The following is a 25,085-nucleotide window of genomic DNA, read 5'->3' on the forward strand; positions in this document are numbered from 1 at the left end:
TATATGTGGGTGTTAATGTGGTACTTATGATGGGCAATAAAGGCCAGGGCAGTGTTAATACGTGTAAAAATAGCAAAATGATGCAGTACTGCTATCACAAAATATGCAGCATTATGCAGCATAATTCCCCTTTGCTTGCTGCAGAATTTAGTCAACCATGCTGCATAATTTGGCCTTCTCCTGCCACACAATTCCAATGGCCCTGGTCACAGTGATATGAGGACCCAGCCTGTGGCAGAAACACTGTGAATATGTAAGTCATTATTTTAAAACAGTATTTACATACTCTAAGCTAGGCTGCTGCAAAATGATGCAGTGATGAGATAAAACAAGTTCTTACAAAATATACTTTTTAGTAGTAAGTAATCAAACGGTATCTAATGTAGACATTTGTGTAAGCGTCTCCACTATTCCACATCTCAGCTGATAACACCCTTACATTACATCTCAAAAAGAATAGATCTTTGCCACCATGAAGCTTTGAGCAGAGCCACTGGAATTATTCAGCAGAAGAGGACAACATTATGTGGCAGGTTTGACTAAATGATGCAACAAGAAAAGGTAAATTATGCGGCATAATGCCCTACATTTTGTGGTTAGCATTTCTTCATTATTTTGTCATTTTAACTCAAGGTAACATTGTCAGGAGAGATATTTCACCTCATTAGTACCAGTTTAACTCCCAAATACAGCAGCAAGCCACCAAAAGTTTACCAGTCAATCTTTGCAAAGGGCCTTCCACTGCTCCAGAACACTTTGTCACTCTTTAAGTAACTTTGTTTCCGTTTGACATTTAATCCACAAACAAGCAGAGGTACGCAGAATGGTTAAATAAAAAAATGCTTACTTTATAAAAGTGGCATTTTTAAATTCACAATTTAAAAACCACTTTACTAAAATATGTGTAAGTAAATTCTGAGTTCAGAGAGCCTAAACATTATTCCTCAATCTTGTCCCAGTGAAAGTTATACTTGTAAGATGTTACAAATGTCCCACAGGTACCCATTCCTGCTGCACAGGCACAAAATGTACCACTACAGATGGGTCAGCAGGGACATGCACCTTTAGTACCCATTTTAAATGTACGAATCCTTCCTGCTCCATTACCAGGTCAGTAGTTATGGAGTACAAGGGTACCCCATTAGTAAAACCTGGGGTTGAAGTAATTGTAGGGAAAACAATGGTTTTTGGTGGCCTCAAAAGGTCCTGGTAGAGTAGGGTATAACTATGTTACTAGAATCAATCCTGGGAGAGAGTTTTGTAGGGTAACATACAAATAGAATACTTTATTTTTGTTTTATAGTACAAGATATTTTTCAGGTGCTCACACGAGTGACAAAGTGCTTATAGTGACTGAGTGAAAAATTAAAATAAAACTATATACAAAGTGTCACAAACAAGGGTATTCCCCGCAAAAAATATATACAATAGGGTAGGGGAGTTTCCTTGAATGGGTTGACGGCGTTTCGATCTAAACAACTTTAGATCATCATCAGGACGTGGTGAGCTTTCCTGAAATAGTGTTGAAATAAAGCAATTTTAGTACTATGTCCCTACATATCTTGTTTCTTAACATAGTGGTATAGTGCTCCCAGTGGCATATAAATCATGCACAATTCTTTATAATTAATAGAATTGGGCAAACGTGAATTAAACGCGCTTTTTAAAAAAAAGGGATTGATTAGAAGAGAAAGGTTGGTTACGCGCTTTATAGGTAACATGCTTGGTTGCGCGCTTTTCAAGGAAAAGATGGCTTACTTCGATGGATGGTAGAATTAATTTCCATCAGGTGTATGGATTCGAGATTCACAGGCTTTAATAAATAATTCCAACGGCCTGAAAGATAAGGGAAGGATGGAATCATTCATGTAGTGATCACCACGGAGGTTCACTGTGATCACTTTTAATAAAATGGAAAACTTACTAGGTATACTATTGTCAGGGCTAGACCGATTTACTCTAGGTATAGTTTTCAATTTCATCTGGGTATAGCGTTTTCAACACTGTATATGACCAAAACAAACATTAGATTTGACTATATACAGATTCTAATTGGTGGAAAATTTATTAGACGAAAATTTATTAAAAAGGTATTTATAAAAGTTACCCATAGCATTCCGGTATTGTTTGCGGCAGTTAAAGTGATTTATAATTTGTGCAGGGTAGATCTAAAATGGCAATGAGGGTAAGTTTAGAAACGATGATTAATTGTGAGCCATGCTTTTAGGCATATTCAAACAAATGAAAACCGTTACCAATTAATAGTAGTGGTACATCGTCCCGGCGGGAGCTGTGGACAAAGAATAAGGATAGTGTTAAGGTATAACCTTTAAATAGGGATACGAGCAAGCCACATCTGTAGTCTCGTAGAAGGAGTGGGGGCATTCTCTTGGTTAACGCGTGTACTTACTGGATCACCGTGGTCCGCGGTTCAACTATCCCTGCCTCGCTGCTCTGGCGTTCGGTCTACCGCTGTTTAACCGCGTACTAGTATTTACTTCCTGGTTTTAAGCAGGCACATGCGTGGTAGAGTTTCTGTTACGCGCATGTGCCTCGGGCTGTTAAAGCGCGCATGCCTGGGGGACAGTCCACTAATAGCGTGACTACAGATTAGGCATTTCATGGAGATTAAGCAATTCAGCATACAGGTCGTAGTACATTACATATCATAATACAATATAATAAGTACTGGTAAATGTAGCTTTTGCTTTTGTATTGCGAACCCATTTCGAGCAATTTTTCTGCATGAGTAATGTTGGTGATAATAGTACATGAAGTGTAGATTTTTGACTTAGCCACAGCTGTTCCACTCGTCCAGAGTGTTGAATCCTTTCTCAATGCTTTTACATAAGAAAATCCATTTGCATTCAAGGCGGTTAAAGATTCTCTGTTGATTGCCCCCTTTTGCATTGGGCAGTAGCTGGTCAACAACCTGCCAACGTAGATCGTTTTCAGAGTGTCCATATTCCACATAATGTTCCACTAGGGGTGCAGTTGTCACCTTGCAGCGAATTCTGCTCCTATGTTGCGAGATCCTGGTCTTTATATGTTGAGTGGTTTGGCCAATATACAGTTTTTGGCACGGACATTGGATACAGTACATGGCGTTTTTCGAATTACAGTTAGTAAAAGATTTTAATTTATGTTTACAGTTTTCATATTCAAACACTTTTGTATTGGTCGTGAAATCGCATGCAGTGCAGTTGTTACATTTGTAATGTCCTACAATAGGTGGAAGATTTAGACATGTCTCAATGGTGGTATTTTTATTGGTTGTGGTGGCAGCTCTCACTAAATGATCTTTGAGATTGCGTCCTCTTTTAAAGGAGAATAAAGGGGCCCCTGTGCCAAGTTCTAAGGGATCTAGTACAGACCAATGTTTTCTGATTGCTTTACAGAGCTTGTTGCTAACTGTATTGAATGTGGTGACACAGGTGATTCTTTTTAAGGGGTCTTTCTTTTGTGGTTGTAATAGATGTTCTCTGTGGGCATACCAAGCCCGTTTCATAGCTCTTCTTACAAGTTTTCTGGGGTAGCCTCTGTTCATCAGTTTAGTACATAGGGTTTCAGCCTCTAAAAAGAAGTCCTGTTTGAACTTACAATTGCGCTTAATTCTGAGGAACTGGCCGTAGGGAAGGCCATCCCTGAGGGCCCTTGGATGTGCACTATGATATTCTAGGAGCGTATTAAGCTCTGTAGGCTTTCTGAAGAGTGTGGTATACAGCTCTTCTTCATGACATTTGATTGTGACATCTAGGTAGTCGACCTGGTGCCTATCAAAATTGTAGGTACATTTAAGATCTGGTTGACTGTTATTGAGCCACTCGCAATAGTCTTTTAGTGTGCCTTCATCCCCTTTCCAGATCATGAGCACATCATCTATGTACCTGCGCCAACTAAGGATGTTGTCACGATATGGGTTGTTAGATTCGAGGTCATCTACAAAAAGTATGGCAAAGTTGGGGCCAAAAATGGCCCCCATGGAAGTACCTTTGCATTGTCTGTAATAAGTATCTTTGAACATGAAATAATTTTTGGTAAGGGCGATCTCAAGTAAGTTCATTATGAAGTCTGTAGGGACTTGGTGGGGCGCAGGTCGGTTATTGAGGTGTTTACGGATCACATCCATCCCCTTCTGTTGGGGAATATTTGTGTATAAAGAGTTCTGAGTCAGGATGGTATGGATGTGATTCAATGAGGGTTTTTAGATGTGTTGTGTCTTTGATATAGGTCTTTTACCTAATCTTTAATGAAGAAATCAATATATTTCCCTAAGGGTTCTACAATTGAACCGCAACCTGAAAGGATGGGTCTACCTGGTGGAGCTTCCATATTTTTATGTAGTTTGGGAAGTGTATAAAGTACTGGGGTCTGGGGTTCCCTATTGTTTAGGAACAGATATTCATTTTTGCTAATGTAACTGTCCTCTAGGGCTTCCTGAGTGATCTGCTGGATGGTTTCACTGATACTTTTTGCAGGGTTATGTCTCCGTTTCTCATAATGTGTCGTGTTGTTAATTTGACGTTGAATTTCAGCTTCATAGGAGGTGCGGTTTTGAATGGCAATCCCGCCGCCTTTGTCACATGGTTTTATCACGATGTTGTTGTTCTGTCTAAGTTCTGTGAGGCTATTTCTTTCCTCTCTACTGATATTGTATGGTGTAAATCTGTAGTCTATTTTCAAATTGTCCAGTTCTCGAAGGATCAGGTGTTCGAAAGTGATCACCTCAGGCGGCATAGTACCACTTGCTGGGTTAAACGTCGAGTTAGGGCGTAGTCCTGTGGTGTCATGTTTTTGGGCAGCTTCTCTGTCTTTAAAGAAGGCTTGTAGTCTTATTTTTCTAAAAAAGAGTAGAATCTCCAACTGAATATTGAACCAATTAGGTTTTTCTGAAAGAACGAAGGATAGTCCTCTACTTAATAGGGAGGTGTCTGTGGAGTTTAGTTGGTGCCTAGAGAGGTTGAATATGGGTATAGTTTCCATATTGGATTGAGGAGGTGTTTCAATGTTTAATATTGGTAACCCCATTGGTAGAAGCGGTTCCTGGTTTGGCGCTCCCCCGGGGAAAAGTTGTACCTCGGTCTGGTTCTGTCTCTCCCTCTCCCTCTGCCTCTGGGGGGGAACTGTGTTCTTCTGCTGTTCCCTGCCTAAAAAATGGGGGTTGTTGTGGGCTGAGGTTCTAGGACCTTCTGCTGTTTCTGAACCGTCAGATTCGGCTGAAGAGTCTGAGAAAGTAACAGGGGCTCTGTTTTTAAAGCGGCCCCAGGTGCCTGTTGGAAATCTTGTTGCGCCTGGGGGCCTACAGTGAAAAAATCTTCCTGGAGGTAGGGGTAGTTTATTTCTCTGTTGTAGTTCTTAATATCTTTAGTTACTTTAGTAGTTTTTTTGTGTAATTCAAAGGCTTCGAAATCTTGAATGGTACGATCGATTTTTTCAAGACAGGCTTTGGCATCAGCCAAAGTGTCTAGTTCTCTTATGGCCTGTTCTAATGCCTGAATTTCCTCCAGTTCTTGTTTCTTATGTTCTATCGCTGTATCGATACCAAGCACCATCCAGTGGCGTGAACAAGTCATGCCAATGTGGGCAAAACCTTTCTTGAATTTTGGGTCCTGGATAAAAATGGCAGGAGCGTTTCGCACTCGGAGGCCCACTGGTATGACTTCTGCTCTTAGATAGTCTGTTAACATACGGGCATGGAGCTCTGTCCGTACGTGTTTTTTCTTTAGGCGCTCAAGTTCAGAGAGTTTATCATTAGCTGGGTCTGTGGTGGTTCTAGTACTTAGTAGCGGGCCCTGGAGCAAGGAAGGGCCAGTGAGTTTACTTGCTATATATTCTTCTGTGTAGGTTGTACCTACTTGTATAGACATTTCCAGCTTAATTGGACTCGAATAGTGTGTCTACAATTAGATTCACTGACTTAACATATAGCCACTCGATGAGTGGAACCCTTGCAGTGTAGCCATTACCAGGTCAGCAACTGCCTGTCCCACCCAGACCAATACTTAATCCGTCTGCTGTTCAACAGCAGTAACAAGCAGGACACGCGATACCTGCACCAAATGTGTTGACTATTCCTCGGGTACATTTTTTACCAAGACTAGTGACTGGGCAAACCCCTTCTGCGTCCCAATCTGCTGGAAATATGCCTGCAGGTACCCCACCTTTGGTTCACAAGCATAGTAGTAATTTGAGAGATAGGGATAGGTTTTTGGAGGGACAGACCTAATACTAGATATAGATAACCGAGAGCAGATCCAGAAGAGTAAACACTATAGCCCATAGATGAATGGATGACATAAATAATGCCACCATGAATACTGTAATGCCAACTGCAAATTGGTTTGATAGTTTTCAGTAAAACTTACTCATTCAATATATGACGGAAATGATAGAGACTGGTGGACATGGTGTAATAAAAATAATCCACAAGCAGTGTTACAAACGTGGCAAGGTCACATGATCTCTTCCCCAGATGTCCCACAGGCTGTTGAATGTTGTTTGCATTGGGGTGTTAAAGTTAGAAGAAAATATCAAAAAATGAAAGGGGAATATCCCATGAGGCAAATACACCCCCTTCCTGCACCCCCTGCTGCTGTCGGTATTCCTGTTCAGAACCCCATTCCTCAATTTGTTTATACCCCGTGAAGTAGGTATGAATTAATGGCAATAAAGAAAGATTTGCCAGACTTTAGGAAAACCCAAAGGGGTTTTATGAAGCCTTATAATCAGCCACATTATGTGTAAAGACATTCAAGGACTTGGATCTATTTTTGATGCCTTACTCCCCAGAGAAATATGGAATGGAATACGTATACATGATGATGTAGCACACTTTGGATATGCTTGGGTACATTTTGAAAATCTTGACACACAAAGAAGACCAGGAGACAGACCAGACCTATTTATACTTGATTAACCTGATCCTATTATTGCTAAATTGCTACGAATAATACCATGGGAAGATGTAAATTGGGATAAAATAGCAGCTTGTTAACAAAAACCTACAGAAAAAGTCTCAGACTATTACACTAGGATGGAGGAAATATTCAGGGCTCATAGTGATCAGGATTTGGCAGCTGTCATAGGGAAATGAATGTTTGCTGACGAATTGTGAATAATTTGACTAAAGAATTAGGAGAGTTGATTAAAGTATCAGAGAGCACCTGGCCAACTAAAGAACCTGCAGATCTTTTGGTAATGGCTACATATTATGAGTATTACCAGAAAATAAAGAAAGAAAAGAATGATAAGAAACTGACAGAAATAAAAACAAAGCTTTTGCTACAGCAAGTATTCCCAGACAGGGGAAGACAAAGGGGTATGGGAAATGTGAGGGGAGGTGGACGTGGAAGAGGGGCTGGCAAAGCCTCATCAGCTCCTGAGCAGCAACACAGAGCAGGATTAGGCCAAAATCAGTGTGCCTATTGCTTTCAAGAGGGTCATTGGAAGGATGAATACCCTAGCCCACAGGGCCAAGCAACTGTGGCAAGGGTAAGAGGTAGTTCAGTGCCAAAGGGTACAGGGAGAGGGTCACAAATAGGCAAGATTTCACCCAGCTTCAGAATGACAACAGAGGTCAGAATAATTTTGATAGTCAACAAGTCAACCAAAGTTTTTGTACTGAAGATTTTACTGACATTGATTTCAATTCCTTTGAGTATTCACAATAGGACAGCAATGGAAAGGGTGGAAATAGGGTCATGATTCCAGTTAATCAATCAGGTCCATATGTCACCATGGATATAGAAGGGGCAGTACGCGAGTTCCTTGTTGATACAGGTGCCACTCGCACCTCTGTGGCTCATGACCAATTTCCAGGGTCTCTCCTCTCAGGCAGAATGAATCCATCAGTTGGATTCTCAGGTAGAGCCCCATCTCTAAACTCTAGATGTTACTATAGAGTCCTTCACCACCTCTGTCCCATTTGGGCTTACTAAAAATTGTGCTGAGAACTTATTAGGTCTGGACCTATTGAAAAGACTGAATGCTAACATTTATTGTTCGTCTGATGGTGTCTTTATATAAATAGCTTCTGATCATTTTAGCAACTGTTTTACAGTGACAGATGTAATAACCTTCCACCTGAATTACAGGCAATTGATAAAACGGTCTGGGCATCAGAAGATAATCATGTTGGTAAAATGGACATAGATCCCATAGTAATCACTGTTAAAAAAGGCGTTCCCTTACCCCGGATTCCTCAATACAAAATGTCCCAGGAGGGAGAGGAAGGTCTCAAAGAGGTTATCTCTGATTTATTACATAAGGGGATAATAAAAGAAACAGAAGGTAGCCCATGTAATAGTCCTATAATACCTGTTCTGAAAAAAAACCACAGAGGGAATCCCTGATAAATATAGATTAGTGATTGATCTTCGAGCTATAAATAAAATTGTAGTACCCCAATATCCTGTTGTTCCTGACATGAATTCTATTTTTACCATGATTCTGTTGTAGTGTAGTTCCTATATCTCTGGTAGGCTCTGCACATTGGAATACTATACACTATAGATTTGACATAGGAGTGAGGTCAAATCTGTAATAGTACATACATAAATAAGGCAGGCTAAAATGTGAATACTCATCTGATGCTTCTAGTTAGTTCTACCCCAGTGTACCTAACCTAAGTGTAGTATGATGTAAGAAGTAGGTGTTGTAAACTAAAGTATAGCTAGCTATAGTTTAGTTTTGCCAGAGTTGCCAAGAGTCCCTCTAGGTTCTAGTCTGCTCCATACCTTAGAATGAGAGAGGTTGGAATCTCTTTCCGGGTCTTGATCTCTAACACCTCGCAATGGAAGTCAAAAACATTGGAACTGGATTCTCTGCGAGGAGTATGACAGCATCTGGTCAGTGCGTCAGGAGGGGACTTGATTTCCTTCCGAACTTGCCTTGGCGAGCCGCGTCGTGCAAGTAGGCAGCCGAACCGTGGTTTGCCATGGCAAGTGAAGGTATATTTATACCTCGAAGGTGTTTAGGAATGCCAGTATGGAAGTAAAAGTTGAGCAGAAGAACGTCATGAATGAACCCTCAGCTATAGATGTTCATGCAGAGTAAATTAGTTCTTGGAGAAATCAATAATCCAAGCGAGGGAAAGTCCTAAAGGCTTAAGAGTCTGGCTTTCCAAGAACTCGTTGTGACGTTGATGGACAGATGTAGGTGGTGATGCCTCTCTTTGGTTAGCATGGATAATGCCTAAATAAGGGTAAGATTTCTATGCCTAAATAAGGGCAATGCGAATTGTGGCTGTATAAGGGTATAAATCGGGAAACCTATATATATCGTATCTAAATCGACATACAACACCGTCTTCAGCCAAATATTTTACTGTGCTTGATTTAAAAAATGCTTTTTTTGTGTGCCCATTGCTAAAGGAAGTCAATAACTGTTTTCAGTTTTATTCCAAGAGCATTCCCTAGCATGGACACTTGCTCCTCAAGGGTATACCAAAAGCCCTAGTATATATAGTTAAGCCTTGAAAAACACAATTAGATCTTTTTCCCCCCTCAAAAGGCTCTGTATTACTCCAATACATTGATGATCTATTAATTGCCTCAGATACCGAGGAAGGTTGTACGGAAACAACAGGTAATTTGTTGCATCATTTAGCACTCCTAGGACATAAAGTGTCCTTAACTAAAATTCAATGTTGTCAACAGAAGGTTGCCTATTTAGGTCGCCTCCTGTCAAAAGGGGGTAGAAGACTGCACCCTCAAAGAATAAATTTGGTACAGAAAATGAAACGTTCGTGTTTTTATAGGTATGACTTCCTTTTGCAGGCAGTGGATACCTAATTTCTCTTTAATTGCAAAACCTGTGATTGCTCTCACATCTAAGAATATTAGTAACCCACTCCCTTGGACGGATGAGTGTGAGCATGCTTTTCAACAACTAAAAAACAATTTATGCAATGCACCTGCTTTGGGTAACCCTGATTATACTAAGGATTTTTTTTGTCCATGAGAAAGATGGATGTGGTCTATCGGTTTTAACACAAACCCATGGAGGGAGGAATAAACCTGGTGCTTATTTTTCCTCCACATTGAATCTAGTAGCTATGGCTTTGCCAAATTGTTTGCACTCAGTAGCAGCTGCTGCTATTGCAGTCAAACAATCTGAAATATACATTCTAGGTCACAATTTGACAGGTATGGTACCACATACTGTGGATGTGCTACTAAACAAAACTCAGACCCAGTACCTGACCAGTGTACATTTAACAGGGTATGAGTAACAGATTTTGCTCCAAATATCATTCTGAAACGTTGCAATGTTTTGAACCTTGCCACAATGCTACCTCTCCGCAGTGATTTAGGGGAAGAACACCATGATTGTGTCTGCACCACTGAAGAAGAGACCAAGGGACGGGTAGACCCAACAGATACTCCCATGTCTGACCCACATGGATAGTTGTTTGTAGATGGTCCATGTTTCAAATTACCAGATGGTACAAACACTGCTGCACATGCTATCACCACTTTGAAAACAGTGGTAGAGTCATGTAAAATACCGGAAATGCCAGCACAAGCAGCATAAGTAATTGCCCTTACATGGGCATGTGAATTAAGTAAAGATCAGATTGTAAATATTTATACTGACAGTCAGTATGCCTTTGGTGTTGCCCACTCATTGGGTGATCAAGGAAAAAATAGGCTTTTTGACCTCACATGGTAGTAGGTTACAATATGGGGAGTTAATAGTAAAATTATTGGATGCTCTGATGTTACCAAAAAAAGTTGCCATTGTTGAATGCAGTGCCCATAAAACAGTTATTGATGAGGTAGCTCAGGGAAATGCTTTTGCAGATGAAACAGCCAAGCAAACAGCCAGATATGAATATAAATTAATGTATGTTACAGGCCCCGACATAGGGGTCCCTGATGTACCAATGTTTAACAATACCTTAGAATGTGTTAGAGAGATACAACAAGAAACTACCATGGAAGAGAAAGAGCCATGGCAGATGTATGGTAGATTAGATGATACCGGATGTTGGATAGATTGGTCAGAGAAACAAAGATGGATGCTTCCTAATTGTTATGCTAACGCTATTGTTCCTATGGCACATAACCCAGCTCACATTGTTGCCAAAGGAACAGTGGCAACATTAGACCACGTTTGGTTCAACAAACTGATTCCCAGGGTTGCAGAGTCCCATGTCAAAAGATGCATGATATGCTCTATTTAGAAACCAGGAAAAGGTACCCCAGTCCCGATAGGCCATTTTGCACCTCCAGAATTGCCCTTTGAAGTCATTCAAATGAATTTCTTAGAATTGGAACGAGTGGCTAAGCTTAAGTATGTCTTAGTGGTGGTTTGCACCTTTAGTAGGTGGGTGGAGGCTTACGCTCGACAAGATAACACAGATTTAAGTACTGCAAAAATACTCCCGAAGGAGTACTTCTCAAGCTTTGGTTTGGCCAGAGTGCCCTGGGGTGACAATGGGTCACACTTTATTGGCCAAGTGATGGACTTAATCTGCAAAGGCTTGCAAATAAGGCAAAAGTTTCATGCTGCCCACTATCCAAAGGCTTCAGGCCTAGTGGAAAGATAAATGGTATCTTGAAAGGAAAACTGGGAAAGATATGTGCTGAAACAAGATTACAATGGCCTAATGCTTTGCCCATAGCTTTGTTTTCAACGCGCAATACTGAACACATGAAAATGGGGTTATCCCCATTCCAGGTAGAAATGGGGTTGCCTGCAAATGTGTGGGGTGTACTAAACCTAGGAAATTTGGTGAAATTGAACATACTCTGCTTGTTGATAATTGTGACCAATTGACTAAAGAATTGCGTTTGATTCATTCACAGGTGAAGGCCAGTCTCCCTCCTCGTCTTGAAGGTTCAGGTCATAAGCTGAAGCCTGCAGATTGGGTCTTTACCCTTCACTTTCAGAGGAAATCCAGTCTTGAGCCACGCTGGAAGGGAACAGTTCAAGTACTACTTGCCACTCAGACTGCTGTAAAGCGCATGGAAAACAAACATTGGCTCCATGCCCAACATGTTAAGAAAGCTCCATCGCCTTTGTTCTATGATCAATGTGTGAAGCGAGGAATTCCTCCACAGCAAGTATCTTTTAATAATGGTGAGCTGATTGAAGAAGGAGCAGTAGCACATCCACTGGTCAACTTCACTCCTGTTGAGCCCAAATTGATACCAATACCTCTATTTGAGTATCCGGATTGGGATTCACCTAGGTTAATTTGAGACCTAGGGCTGTCAAAAACTATAGACTTTGAATAAAAAAATATCTCTGGAGAGAAAGCAGCCCATGTCGGTGGTCAAGACCGCCAACATCTGAACCTGTACATAAGCTTGCCAGTGAGACTTTGAAGTAAAGGACATTTGGAAACGCTTGATGTTCTTTGGTAGAAAAGATAGGGGTTTGTTTAGGAGGTCTTAGCCACGTTACTTTGGTTTTGGCTGTTAGTTGCTTTTGATTTGGTTCTCTTTTTGGAAAAGAAGAGGAAAAAAGGATGTTGGTCTGAGCATAAAGAAAAAATATTAGGAGAAGCATCACTCATCAAGAAGAGGTATTTGTACATCACACACAAATAATACAATAGGGGTAAGACAAGGAGTATTGAACTGAGACCGTTTGAGAAATCACCCTCTAATTCAGGGGTCTTCAAACTGTAGGGCGCGACCCCAAGGGGGGCCGTGGAGTGATAGGAAGGGGGTCGCGCATTCCCTTCACACTTCTGCCCATTCCCACAGCTTCAGCCCCCCTCCTTCCCCGTCCTGTGTCTCAGCCCGGGCTGCTGCATCGCAGCTCACTCTGCTGGGGCTCGGCTGGGAGGTGTCTGGAGTCTTATCTCCAGCCAGCTTTTCACAGGTCTTTAAAGACCATTTGCACATTTACATGCCTTTGTTAACTGGTTACCTAGGCTTAGTTTTTTTAATGGTTCCAGTACCCCCTAGTCCCCCACTCTGCCTATTCCTTACATTTGTATTTTTACACTTACTGCTGTAGTGTAAGAATGCATTTAATGAAAAGAAATATAAAGTTGGGTAGCCAAAAGAAAAATGCCTGCTGTGTGTTGTTTAAAGAGCCCGCAGAGACCTGCTCTTGACACTAAACAGAGTTATAAATAAAAAAGTATGTATTAATTAACTATGTGACTTTTCTGTCTTTGTTCTCTTTAAGTATCAGTCATGGATCATTGAGGCAGCCCTAGAACACAATTAAAAGTGTTTTCTATTTATATTTCTGTTCTAAGTATTCACAGATAAGTGCTAAAAATACAGCTTTAGGCGACTGCTTATTTCTGGGCCATCAAAATAATGAGCTGTATCAGCACATTATTTATTTCCTCCACCCTGTATCCCGGATTATTGCCATTATAGCAATAGTTTAAATTTTATCTGAAATCCTACACTTCAAGTTTGTAGGCATGCACCCTGCATTCAGACAACTCACTCCTCATTCTCGCCTTCACTTTCACACTCGCCTTGCACTCACCCTGATCACCATGCACTAATAGTGATTACAATTCACTCACAGCGATCACAATGCTCTCACACTGATCACAATTCTCACACTGATCACAATGCTCTCACACTGGTCACAATGCTCTCACACTGATCACAATCCACTCACACTGATCACCATGCACTCACACTATTCACCTGCTCACCCTGCACTCACAGTGATCACAATGCACTCACTCTGATCACCGTGCACTCACACCATTCACCCGCTCACCCTGCACTCACAGTGATCACAATGCACTCACACTGATCACCGTGCACTCACAACATTCACCCGCTCACCCTGCACTCACAATGATCACTGTGCACTAACAATGCGCTTGCCTTGTTCACCCTGTACCTTACCCTGCAGTCACATGAGCACACTACTCACCCTGCACTCATGTGACACTTCACTCACCTGTCCCCCCCTCACTGCTCAATCTGTAGCTCACTCAAACAAGGCCATCACTAACCGTGCATTAATTCGCCCCACTCTGCACATACAGCCGAACCCAAATTCATATGGTCACCTCACTCACCCTGCAGTCACTCCTTTTACCCTACCTTCACACTGTTGCATCGCTCACCGTGCAGTCACTTGGGTACTCTTGTCACCCACACTGGGTTCAGAAATTTTGTCAGGAGGGGGTCCTTAACCCTGAAAATGTTGACAGGGGGGTCTCGGCATCCAAAAGTTTGAAGACCTCTGCTCTAATTCATGGCAGGAGGAGAAGACTCGAGTGTCTGGTATATAACAATGTTGGACCAAGAAAGTGAAAATGATTTGGCTTCTGTGTGTTTTGATAATAATATTAGGAATGCTAGGGTTTGTCTGGTGGTTAGAAGAAAACCACCCAGTCTCTACATCAGTGACATCAGTCACCACACCAATACCAGAGTATCAGTACATAACCCTTGCCCATCATAAGCAAGCACACCACTTGCAATATGTGAATAATACATTCAATCAGGTTTTACATAACGTACATCTTGGATATAATGCTACAGATTGTTGGATATGTGGTTTTCTGCCATCTTCAGTCAAAAGGAAGGCACCTCTTATACCTCTACCTTTATCCTATAATGGGCCTTGTAGTGCCTGGTGTGAACTAAAAACTGCTCCTCATATCAAAGTTACTAATAAAGCAGTACAGAGCCAGCGTAGGGATTACCTTTATTATCTATGCTGGCCAGATGCTGAATTGATCAGAGTAGTGGAAGCTGTTATTAATGAGAATACTGGTGCACATTACTGTAGAAATGACTTAGAAATTACATTATATTACTGCAGAAATGCAAGCTACTCATCTTGTTTTCCTTCTAAACCGGATTGTATTGGACATTCTTTTAGCAGAGAATGGGGGGGGGGTATGCAAATTAATTGGCAGCTCCTCCTGTGTATATATCCCAGATAACAATCCTAATGTGAATTTGACCATTCAAAAAGTTCAGAAAATTGCCAAATCAAATTATCTATCATTGATTCTTTAGGTTAGTGATAGCAGGCAATTGGTAAATGTTGAACTCATGTTCTAGGACCATTTGAGGAAAAGGTTATATATTATGAACATGAGTGCAGACATTTCTTCAAAATCAACCTGACTTTCTACAACGTTGTTGGAGGAATTTTCAATGCTCTTCTGACATTGTACATTCTTTTATTTTTTCCTCTCCATTTCCTTGGAAAAGTACAGAGTGGCTGTTAAAATAATTACACTTTTTTAATCATTTGTGTTTCTCTGAGATGGAAAGTCACACTGGTCTTTTTCCTTTCAATTTGCAATTAAGCAATGGCTTATGATCACTTATCTTGAAAATGTAGTGTGGTTAGCATTTCATTTTGTGTGTATAACTGGAAGGAATTTTCCAATAGATTAGGGGAAAGGAAGTGAAGGGGAGTAGGCAGACTTGTTTAAAGTAAGCATGGGCGAATTTTGCGAATTTGCAATTTGCGAATTTGCGGATTTGCGAATTCGCAATCTGCAAAATTTGCGAATTTGTCCGAATTTGCGGATTTTTTAGACCATGATACGCCCTCTGGTTCATCACTGCCACCTTCTCGTTTTTTATGCCCTTCTGTCCTCTGTACCACTCGTTTTTGTGCCTTACTGCCCTCTGCCCCACTCGTGTTTGTGCCCTTTTGCCCTCTGTCCCACTCGTTTTTGTGCTCTTCTGCCCTCTGCCCAACTCGTTTTTGTGGTCTTCTGCCCTCTGCCCCACTCGTTTCTGCCCTCTGTCCCACTCGTTTTTGTGCTCTTCTGCCCTCTGCCCCACTCGTTTTTGTCCCCTTCTGCCCTCTGCCCCACTCATTTCTGTGCCCTTCTGCCCTCTGCCCCACTCGTTTGTCCCCTTCTGCCCTCTGTCCCACTATGTGCCCTTCTGCCCTCAGCCCTACTTAGAATGGCGTAGGCAAGATGCCAGCGTCATTCTAAAATAGCTAACAAGTGTCAGCTTCAACAGGAAGCACTAATAGATAAAGTAAAGCAGGTGCTCGAGTTGAAGGTCAAATTAAGTTACACAATCATTATGCACCCCAAGTTTGGGGTGATTAATGATTGTGTAACTGAATTTGAGCTTCAACTCCAGCACCTGCTTTACTTTATCTATTAGTGCTTCCTGTTGAAGCTGACTTTTGTAACTATTTTAGAATGGCTCTGGCAGCTTGCTGGCAGCTTGCCGGCGCCATTCTAAAATAGTTACAAAAGTCAGCTTCAACTTTTGACCCAATCCGTTGCGCTCGCGGATTTTGCGGGAAATTCGCGAATCTCGCGGATTGCGAATTTGCAGAAAATCCGCAAAATCCGCGAACTGAACGGATTTTCCCCCCCATGCTTAGTTTAAAGTATAGTATAAATATGAAAGGAGAATTCTGTGTGGTCATTAATTACCTACACGGAATAGTTTTTTCTTTGTTGGATTTGCATTTGTTCAAGCTTGAATAAACCAAATGTATTACCTCCGACTCCCTGTACTACTTTTGATATAAAGTAGACAGGAGGTGCGTTTTCTCAATACCATGCCAAGGATGGCAAGTCTAACACACCCAGAACAACCAATGACAAGTGATGGGCCAGCTTGAAGCCCATGTACTGAATACACCATGCCTTGACCAAAAAACGAATCAATCCTGGTTTCACACTTGACCTAATTGCATTATCGCACACTATATTTCACTCATCCTCCTTTTCCTTGTCAATCAAATATGACTACATGTTGTACAAACATTGAGTAACTAGAGTGTTATTCATGTATAAGAATCTAGGCCACACATAGGGAACAGATGATGCCTTGCCTTTTCGCTAACCAATAGTGCTGCCGCCCGTGGGGGGGAGGTGAGGGGAAGAGAAGAAGTTTGTGTTTATAAGCTATCACTTAATACTCCTCACTGCAGTGATATAATCTGGAGGTACCAAGGTAAAATGCTTCTGCATGTTAAATACTTTTTCTAATTCTAAAGAGATCATATTTTTACTTTTTTTATATGATTTGCATACCAAATATTTTCAGGGCTCGTCTCGTGCATGGTCACTCTTGGCCCTCCATGTAAATTTGTTGGCTCTTCCACCTCCATTTTAGGATGAGTTTGATTTAAGGTTATGGAGCGCTGGCAAGGAAGCCACCAAACTACTGAGGATTTTATTTTTAATTACCTCGAGAACTCCACAGTTCTTGTGACTGAACAATTTCAGTAGCACACTCGACTTCAATAAGAATTCACAATTCAATCTGATGGGCAGATTACTTCCAATGTGGGGAGTCTTTCGGCATTTATTAGCTAGACAGCACTTATACAGTAGTAACTGAACTCTAAGATTGTCAATGGTGGTTTTCAGTCGGAGGTGGACTAGCTATCATGAGGATGTTTAAGAAGATGGATGGGGTGGGAAATTCAAACTTCTTCCACATTAAGTAATGTTTGTAAGATGGTTGCATTTATTGCAGGCAACAAAATCAATAAATCACTGCTAATCTGCGATTTGCATGGCAAATATACCATTAAATGGAGCACAATCAATACAAGTTTAATACAAGATCAGTTGAACTAAGCCTTAGGCTTGGAAAAGGAATGTATTCTGTCACACAATCAAGTTTTCCAAATCGGGTATTAAAGTTGGATGGCTTACCCCAAAAAAAAGACCAGGGATTGCTAAGCATATCAACGGTAGGGAGGTCTGCAACGAATGACAGAGGGGGACTGGTGTGGTAGATAACAGATAGGTAAAGGTAGTTTTTGAAGCAAGATAGGTTTGGTATGAGGGAAGCAATGATTTGCATATAAAAATGGCTGGTGCCTAGCAGCAGAAGTGAGATACAAATGGAGAAAGCAGGTGTCCAGGGGTAAAATCTCACCTGGGGATTCAAATTTAGGATGGGTATTTGAGTAAAGTGGGAGAAAAGGGATGTAGGTTAGATATTTAATATGTGAGCAGGTGTGATTAGTTAATACAGGAACAGAAAGGTTGCGACCTAAATGTCAAGAAATATTTCCCTAGAATGGTTAATATTTTCAAACATTCTGAACATTTCTGATTTGAAACATAGACACAGCACTTACCAGAAATTTACTTTTGGTGCTTGACACAAATAGGCCTCTATTCAACTTTCTTTTCTAAAGAAGCCATGCGTTTTCACTCTTCTGTTCCTCACATAATCAAAATGTGCGCCAGCTATGCTTCGTATTGACTTGTTGTTCAAGGGATCACTGCAAAATGCTTTTCAACATTCAAGGCATTCCTGTATGGCTTCCATCGTTTTGGAACTAGGTTGTAATGCCTATTGCTGGAACGGTGGCATTAAATGGCACTGTATAATTTTATGGTGTGAGTCGCAAATTGATGGCTACATTTGCTTACCCTATGCTGACTTTGTGACCTCTAGGGACACAATGTCCCATATATGTTTGAGGTTAAACAATTCCCCAACTTAATCTGGCACGATAGCATCAAAACTATAGCGGCTACTAAAAGGTAAATATTTTCTATAATTTCCGGTTTTACAGCAATTGTTACTCTATGTGTCCTTCAGGTGATACAAGGAAGTTTAAGAACATTAATTAGTTGGCTGGGTAATATTACAGTGATGCCAACTGGATGAACACAAAGAACATTGAAACGCAAGGAAAACAGAAAAAAACTACAAGTCATGTTTTCACACATTTTGAGACTTGCATCTAAATTGTAAGAAATCTGACCCAAAAAGGCCTGTCATAGCCAGGGAGAATCATTAAGGGTAACACCAGTAAAGGTTTGTGTGCTAAAAAAATTACCAGTATTTCGCTTTACTGGATTTGAATCCACATTGCCCCATGTCCTACATGCACTCAGTTTCCCGTCGACCAATTCACCCTTGGATTATATTGTAAGAGAGGCTCGTAGACTCGTTGATGGTTCTTCACTTCTTCTTTATTTCAGAAAGTAAAGATAATACAGCGGCACGAACACAACAGCATCCTCCACCCTCTCCTTCAGCAACTGTCTCCCTACCCACTACATTCTTCCAAGCATACATTCCACGCATTCCACACGTGCACACACATACGCGCGCCAACACACACACGAGACATACACGCGCACAACACTACATATATAACCAATACCACACACCCTCCTCCTGAATAGCTTAAGTCACCACTAAAAGAATTACCCTAATTTGAAATCAGAAAACCGGACAGGCATCTTCCTTGTTCTATCACCACGGCGAAGAGTCTCACCTCCAACACCAATATTGGTACAAGATGACCCAACATCAGCAATATCTCTAACATCACTTCCCGTATCACAACTAGTACTACAACCACCCGTACTGCCAGTTGACGCCACCTCGTTTACTAATCCAAAATCATCACCTAACATATAACCACTACATGCCCCATCATCAACACCACCAGATCGTGAACCTACCACACCATTCCTCTCATTGCAAAAACTCAATTGCCGAAAATTCCAGCTCTTACCATCTTCCATTTCTACAGCACTACCAAACACCTTCATTACTCTCAAGGGTTTGGACCATACACTTTCACCCTTCAACACTATCCTAGGATTCTTCACTCTAACCATCTGACCTATCTTAACCAAAGGCCAACCACATTTACCTCCATAAAACTGCTGATTGCGATCTTGATTCTTTTTGACCTCAGATCTGATTTCTTTATCAATATCCTTGTCATTGCACTGCATTTTATCATTCCTTTTCCTCAACCACCAAGGAACCAAACCAGTAAATGGTTTCCTACCTCTCAAAACTTCAAAGGGTGTTTTCCCTGTAGCAGAATGCGGGGTAACACGATATGCAGTCAATCTCTCTTGTAGAGCTTTCCTCCAAGGTAAACCTGCACTCAATGCCAATTCAATCACTTCCTTAACCACCCTGTTGAAGCGCTCAACTTGACCGTTACCTTCCGGATGATATAGTGACGATTTGATGTGCTTGATGCCCATTACCACTAGGAACTCATCCATCTTTTGTGACACAAACTGAGGACCATTATCCGAAACTATAACTTCTGGTACTCCTTCCCTTGAAAACACATCCTCTAAAAACTCAATGACCACATCCGTAGTCATCCCACTTACCATTCTTACCTCGGGCCATTTTGAATAGTAATCAACTAATACAATAGCATAACAATCCTTAGACGATAAAGCTGAAAATGGCCCCATGAAATCAATAGCCACCTTTTGCCATGGATACTCAGGTAACTCCACCATGGTTAAAGGCACACTTAATGGCTTTGCCACTTTATCACTAGCACCACAAACTTTGCAATCCCTCACTAATCGATCCACCATGGAATCAACACCTGGCCACCAAAACCACTCTTTAACCCTCCTTTGTGTACTGGACATACCACCATGCCCCAAGTGACTCTTCTCAACAATATTCTTCCTTATGCCAACTGGAGGCACAATTCTGTCACCTCTTAAGACAATATCATTAACAACACACAGTTCTTCTTTAATCTTTGAAAACGCAGCACATTCACCACGTAAGTTGGATTCTCTTGGCCAACCATCAACTATAAATCGTTTAACCTCTTTCAAAACAACATCCTTGTCCATCTCACTCATTCGAGACGCCTCAGATACACTACTATCAACATCCCTATCACCTATCAGAAACACATCCTTAGTGGTAAACGCTATCTCACAATCAGTATTAGTTCCAATTCCTGTTGAATCTACATTAGGTAACCTTGACAGACCATCCGCAACTACGTTATCCTTACCCGGAATATACTCTATATCAAAACTGAACATTTGCAGCTTTGAAGCTAAGCGAGCCAACCTTGGAGTTAAATTCTTCCCACCTTCAGGTCTTAAAATATTCACCAATGGTTTATGATCAGTACAAATTTTGAACTTCCTCCCCCACACATACATCCTGAATCTCTCAGCAGCCCATGAAGCAGCCAACAACTCCTTTTCTATTACGGAATAATTTCGTTCCGATTTTGTTAACATGCATGAAGCATACGCCACTACCCACTTCTCTGATTTAACATGTTGAGAAAACACAGCACCAATTCCATACCCAGACGCATCCACAGACAGAATACATTCAGCAGTTGGCAAGAAGGGTTTCAAACATGGTGTTGTGATTATTTCTTTCTTCACCTTCTCAAAACATAGTTTTTTTTGGTCACCCCATGTAAACACTACACCTCTTTTTAACAATGATCTCAACGGTTCAACTTTCGAGGCATAATTTTCACTAAAACGTGAGTAAAATTCTGTTAATCCCAGAAACAACATCAATTGTTCCCTATTTGTAGGTTCAGGAACAGCTCAAATAGCATCAACATGACAGATTTTTGGTCGAATACCATCTTTGGATATGACATGTCCCAAATACTCTACTTCAGATTTCCCGAACACACATTTCTCATTTTTGATAGTTAATCCAGTATTTCTTAATGCATCTAGAACAGCATATAAACTTTCATCATGACATTCCTTGTTCTTCCCATATATTAAAATGTCATCCTGAAATACTTTAGCGTTTTTAATGCCTTGTAGGACCCTGCACATTTCTCTTTGAAAAACCGCAGATGCGCTTGCAAGACCAAATGGCATACGTTTATATCTAAACATTCCCTCTGTGGTAATGAAAGCAGTGCAATGTTTAGAATCATCCTCTAAAACAATTTGGTGATATGCACTTGTCAAATCTATCTTGGAGAACCAAGAAGATCCACCAACGGAAGATGTAAGCTCTTGCAAATTTGGAAGAGGAAATGTATCAACCCAAATAGCTTCATTTAAACACCTTAGGTCGACACATAAACGCAAATTGCCATTAGATTTAAGAGAAATCATGACTGGCGAAACCCAAACTGAACTCTCAACTGGTTCCACAATTCCATCTTTGCACAATTTCTTAAGTATTTCACCCAATGTTTCTCTATAGCTAATAGGTACGTTCCTAAGTTTTTGCCGAACAGGACATGCACCTTCTCTTAAGATGATTCTATGCTTGAATCCAATCATCTTACCAATACCATTAGAAAATACATCAGGAAATTTTTCCTGAAGATTTGAGTAACTATCCCTCTCAAAACAATCATTCTGAATAGAATAAACAGGACAATCCAAACTAGGATCAATTTTCATACTTAAGTCAAATATATGTGGCCACCCCAAAATGGTTGCACCTTTGTTAGCCACATAAATTTTACCTTGACACGAATTGTGTCCAAAACTTATTTTGGCTTATATAAAACCTTCTAAACGTATTTTGTGACCAGTGTAACTCCCGGGGTGTACATCAGGTCCCAATAATGACCCGTTGGGCCAAAGAGATTTAAACAAATCCATGCCCATAATGGTATACCACGCACAAGAGTCCACCATAACTTTTACCTCTAGACCATCAATTTTGCCAAAGCACGATGGTAACTTTTTAACCTTACGCGTCCCTTTAATTGACTCATCATGTACACTACATATTTCACCTACAACATGAAAAGTATTGTCTTGACTATCCAATTGGACACAATTAATGTCATCTTGCTCATCGTCTTGGAGAAAATTGACCTTAGCTTTAAAGTTACGACACACTCTAGTGAAATGTCCCTTTTTTTTTACAATTAGTACATATTTTATCAAGAGCAGGGCACCACTTATAGTTTGCTAAGTGGCTAGAAGATCCACACCTATAACACGCAAACTTCTTTAGCTCATTACCTTTCTCATAACTTTTTTCATTGCTTTTCTTATTAGGATAGGAAGGATAATTAGTTGACTTATTATCATTCTTGAATTTGGATTTGTCACCCTTATTTATCACGTTAACTGAACCAGACTCTGAATCATTTTTCTCATTTCTGACCTCGCGAATACATTGGTCCGAAATCTCTACACCTCTAGCTACTTCAATAGCATTTTTTAATGAAGTACTCCCTGATGACCATAACTTTTCCTGAATTTTTTTTGATTTAGTCTTCATAAGAATTTGATCACGTAAAACCTGGTCATAAGTCATACTTTCAAACTCACACGTAACAGCTAAACCCCTCAAAGCTGAAACATACTGATCAATTGACTCATCTACTTTTTGAGCCCTCGAATAAAACTTAAACCTCTCCATAACGACATTGATCTTCCTTCCAAACCTCTCCTGCATTTGTTTAACAGCACATTGATAAACACCCATGTCACCAGCATTTTCAATTTTAGGTACATTTTTGAACTCCCTTAACCCTACTGCACCAAGTCTATGTTTAAGAAAAGACACTTGTCTTTCTTGAGAAGATTCTTCTTCAGCTAAAACCTCAACATAAGCTTCGAACATGTCAAGCCATAAATCCCATGCAATAGGAGGTTCACCGGACTCTGCCAAAAAAAACGGCGGTGGATGAATTGAAGACATTTGAATTAAACAAAAGAAAATATATATACAGTCAAAACAACAAATCACAACCGGAAAAAAAAATATTTTCCTTATAAATACAATTCTTGCGCAAAAAGTTCACCAAAGTTCAAATTGTGTTAATAGTTATTATCCATTTTGGGCAAAATGTTCACCAAAGTTTGTAGTTAAATTCTGTCATTTGTCAGAAAAAGAACACTTTTCTAAAAAGTAAATTAATGTAAATTCAAAGAATTTACATGGACTCTGAGCTGCGAACAATAAATAAAAAAAAAATCACTAAATATGTTCAGCAATAATAGTAAACAGCAACAAAAAAAATGAAGCGTTGACACCACCAGCGTTGAAATCGGCACTCAGTTGACACCAGCAACGTTGAAATCGGCACTCGGAAATAAATGTTAGATACGAGGTGCTTGTTGCTAGGATACTGTAAATAAATTCAAGATGGCCGCCACGTTGTGTTGTGATGCGTGATGACGATGCAGCGACGTAAACAATCCACTACGGAAACCCAAAGGAATGTTTTTGATCAAGCTGCAACAATCCACTCGCGCGGAGCGCTCATGCACCATCCACTCGCGCAGGAATCTACTCGTGCAGAAGATAGATTGAAAAATGCACCACACAACGGGTGAACGTTGCCGAAGGTAAACGTTTCGAAAATAAAAATGTTACCGCTCAGAAGTTCCACTCAGAAGCTCAGTCGTAGTAAGTAGAAGTCAAATCCAATTCTAAGGATGGCAATTCTTAAATAATGAAGAAAAAAAATAATTCGAGAAATTCGATGAAACTGTGTTCAATGCCGCTACGAAATCCCACCCTCGTCGCCATGTATTGTAAGAGAGGCTCGTAGACTCGTTGATGGTTCTTCACTTCTTATTTATTTCAGAAATTAAAGATAATACAGCGGCACGAACACAACAGCATCCTCCACCCTCTCCTTCAGCAACTGTCTCCCTACCCACTACATTCTTCCAAGCATACATTCCACGCATTCCACACGTGCACACACATACGCGCGCCAACACACACACGAGACATACACGCGCACAACACTACATATATAACCAACACCACAGATTACTAACCTGGGCTCACAAAAAACACAGGATGTTGGAACTGCATGTTTCACGAAGATTTATAATCCGATTTAAAGTGGGTGCATTCTTAAGCGTTGAGTAATTGCAGCAATAGAATGTATTGGTTCTAGGCAGCTCCCACAATCTCATGAAAACACAACAAACTGGTTATCACATTAATCTTTAACAGATGTATGTGCTAACTTATTAGAACATAAACAGATTCAGGTGTCCACTAACGATTGGAGGCCCGCATGTGCTGCAGTGGTGTGGAACAATTAAGTAAAACTTGATTTGAAAGAAAAGGAGGGAGAAAAGAATCCCGGACTCTGCAAGCATGTGTTTTGTACACTGGTCACCACTCCCCCTCTCGCACCCTCCCCTGAATTGTCAGTTGGCCTCCGGTGAGAGGGGTGGGAGTGAGAAGCGCACTGCCCAGGAGTTTGGAGGTGTTGGCGATGGGGAGCATGTGACCTGCTGAGGAGAGAGCGTCTGTTTGAGGGGGGTATCAGGTTACTCAGGAGCTGAATCTAGGCGTCAGGGGATGCAGCATGACGGAAAGGGCTGGGATTCATTAGCATTCAAAAAGAAACACTGAGGCTCAATTTAAGATGCATTTTAATGGGCATGTTGCAAACAAAGCAAACTATTTGTAACAGTC

The 25,085-nt window shown here is 40.8% G+C and overlaps 1 protein-coding gene across 2 annotated transcripts in view; it reads right to left on the bottom strand.

Annotated features, from left to right (window-relative positions):
- Positions 1-25,085, bottom strand: part of LOC147725355 (cytosolic beta-glucosidase-like) — a 564,555-nt gene that overhangs the window by 417,833 nt on the left and 121,637 nt on the right. The window contains exons 2-3 of one of the 2 annotated variants that reach the window (XM_086964028.1): positions 2,256-2,290; positions 1,759-1,836 (exon numbers count right to left, since the gene is read on the bottom strand). The exons of the other annotated variant lie outside the window; for it this stretch is intronic. The gene's annotated coding sequence lies outside the window, so the exon portion shown is untranslated. The remainder of the gene's footprint in view (positions 1-1,758; positions 1,837-2,255; positions 2,291-25,085) is intronic. 2 annotated transcript variants of the gene reach the window in all.

The sequence above is a fragment of the Lissotriton vulgaris genome, chromosome 3_2 (assembly GCF_964263255.1).
Source record: "Lissotriton vulgaris chromosome 3_2, aLisVul1.2, whole genome shotgun sequence".
NCBI lineage: Eukaryota > Metazoa > Chordata > Amphibia > Caudata > Salamandridae > Lissotriton > Lissotriton vulgaris.